Source organism: Pinus tabuliformis, chromosome 2_2, assembly GCF_031772625.1.
Source record: "Pinus tabuliformis cultivar Carrire ecotype Pingquan chromosome 2_2, CPIR1, whole genome shotgun sequence".
Lineage (NCBI taxonomy): Eukaryota > Viridiplantae > Streptophyta > Pinopsida > Pinales > Pinaceae > Pinus > Pinus tabuliformis.
The window spans coordinates 211,183,677-211,186,964 of NC_142300.1; positions in this window are offsets into that span (position 1 = coordinate 211,183,677).

Here is a 3,288-nt window from a genome sequence, read left to right on the forward strand (position 1 = left end):
GTTTTCTTGATGTCTTCTTGTGTTTGTTTTATAAAAAAAATTTCATTTCATTATAATCATAAAACCATCGTATCTCTTTCAAATTTGATGCATAAGTGGAGGTAGGTTGCCTACCTTTCAATTGGATGAGCTCCACAAAATTTTTTGGGTGAAATAGGTGGTTTCTGGGCGTTTTATGCTTGTACGCCACGCACAAAGCCCAGTGCACTGCGCACTCTGAGTGCGTCGCGCCAGTGGTGATTTTAAACGATGGGCAGGCTCTGTGTGCGCTGCGCCCGGTGAGTGCGCCGCACTCCTGTCTGTGTGCGCCGTGCGCCCAGAAATCACCCCAAGCTGCTCCAAATCACTCCAACCTTCAACTCACGACCTTGCAAGCTTCCTCCAATGCCTTTCTTGCACAATGAACTTGTTTTATGATGATATTTGTGTATATAGGCTTGGAGGTCATATTTTTAAATTAACCTTTTAAAAAACCCACTTTTCTAATGTCTTGTTCAACACCTTTCACTGACTTTAATATAACCCTGATTTTCACCTTTTCTCTAAATTTTGGGCTCAAATGATGAAATTTTCAACACTTTTCGCAGGGATTGCATGACAGAGCACTTTGGCCATGGAAACCATGACTGCACCTGAAGAAATCAATTGTCGACTCTTTTTGAAAAAAAATTTCACAAATGACACTATTTGACTTTTCTTCAAAACAGAGTTTTGAAGAATAGTCAAAGTCTATCAACATGATGATGAAACTCTATGGATCATTACCTTGCAAGAACATCCCTCTGGCCTGCATGGCTATACTGGACATATTAAAGACCAAATTGATCAATCCCTAGACCTAATGACCAAAAGTGACCTTTGTCTGTTGAAGGAAAAGACCTTGACTGTTATGGACTTTTTGATTATTTGACACAAAGACATAAGCCAGCAGGAGCCAGACATGAGGGGAAATGATTAGCATGACTTTCTCTGTTAGATTATGGCATGCCCCTAGCGGAATGCAGCTGAGTAAATGGAGCGGGACACCTAAAAATGAAATGCATAAAGAGTTTGATCTGACGGAGGACTGACCAAACTGACTCTAACATTGGCTCCAATGGGGGATGGTAGCTCCTTGGAGGTGCCAAGAACAACAGATCTCTGGAGGAGCTAGATAGTGCCTTTTCCATTGGGCTATGGAGTCATCATTTCGACTACAACACAGGAATCTGACTTATTTATGAAACTGAAATGACCAAGAAATTGATTCAAACTTGACATTGGAATGACTCAAAAACTAACTTGACAGACTGAAACCAAACTGAAATAAAAATGGTATTTACAATGATAGTGGAAGTAGCGTTAATAAATCAGCAGTGGTACTGCTTGAGCAGCCAACCATTGATCGGCCCTCTTGGACAATCTTCCCGGTTCATTTCCTTCAGAAGAAAGGCATTCTGACCCCTATATGATGCAATTTTGAAAGGACCTTTCCAAAGATTTTCGAACTTGCTGTGCTTACCTTTCTCTTCATTCCTTGCATCCCACTTTAGCACCACATCATCCAATTGAAATTTATCTGCCTTTGCTTTTCTGTCATAAATTTTCTTTATCTTCTCCTGCAATTTGGATGTGTTCTTGAAAACTTCTTCTCTTGTCTGCTGCAAGTGGACCATTTGATTCAACCTTCTCTGCATGGGATCTTCTTCACTTCCTGCTTCCTGAAGAAGTCTGACTACCGGGGCAGCGAGAGAGGTGGGAAATACTGTGTCAACTCCATAAACAAGCTCAAACAGTGACATACCAATGGATTTTTTCTGACTGATCCGATCTGCCCAAAGCGCATGGACCAACCTCTTATTCCAGATCTTTTTATTTATTTCCAGCAGCTTCTTGATGATGTTGACCACTGATTTATTTGAAGATTCTTCCAATCCATTGCCTTGTGGATGATAGGCAGTTGAGTGACCCAAAATAATGTGATATTTATTACAAAATTCTACCATCCTCTTTGACTTGAAAGCTGCTGCATTATTGGTGATTAACTTATTCGGACAACCAAAGCGAGACAAGATGTTATTTTCAAGAAATGAAATGATTACCATATCTATAGCTTGTCTGGTGGAAGCTGCCTCAATCCATTTTGTGAAATAGTATGTCGTTGTAAGGATCCATCTATGTTGTCCAGAAGAAGTGGGATGAATTTCCTCATTGCAATCCAACCCCCACTGTTGGAAAGGAGCGCTCACCTCAATAGGATTAAGTGGAAAAGGCTGTAATTTCTATTTTCCTTCGAAAATTTGACATTTATGACAGTGCTTGACCATCTTGTACATATCAGCAAACAATGTAGGCCAATAATACCCTGCTCTCAAAATTTTGTTCGCTGTTGACTTCCAAAAAAGGTGACCACCACACTCTCCCCCGTGGAAATCTTCCATGACTTTCTTTGCCTCCTCTTCCACCAAACAATTAACAAAATGCCACTGGGATCTTTCCAATACAGCGTAGAATTTAGAATGAAAAACTTGGTAGCCTTCAACTTGAGTGTTCTCGCTTTATTTCTAGTCATGTCGGGCGGTGGTGATAGATTTTTTAGCACATATATTATATATGAATACCATGGGGACAGAGAAAACATTTCAGATATCTGAATGGATGATATTTCCTCATTCTCATCGGACATGGCAGCAATTAGATTTATGTCCAAGGCATGCAAGTTTGATTCGGCCATTAGCATCGCCAACCCCTGTCCTTCGACCAGCTTTGTGGGCTTTATTTCCACATCATATTCCAGCAAAGCCACAATCCATTTGCCTCTTCTCCCTTCCGGATCGGTCTCCACTAAATAATATTTTACAGAAGCATTAGGAACATAGGTCAGAATGTGAGAATGTAGGATATATACCCGGAAATCCTTCAATGCCTTCACAAGTGCCAGGGCTTACTTCTCAATGATGTTGTACTTTAACGCTGCATCTCTTATAGCTTTGCTGAAGAATGCGATGGGTCTTTCATGATCATCTCTTTTCTGAAATAATATTGCTTCCATAATGTGCTCCGAAGCAAATGAAAACAATATGAAATCTTGAGTGTAGTCCAGGCTGACTAGAATTGGAGCTGAAGAAAGGGCCAATTTGACCAAGTTGAAAGATTTTACAGCCTCTTCTATCCATTTCACTTGGCTGTCTTTCTTGAGCATGTTGGTCATCTCTCTTAAGTTTTCAACAAGATTAGGCACAAAGAAATGGAGAAAATTCATCTTACCATTGAACGATTGTATCTCCTTTTTATTCCGGGGCAGATCGA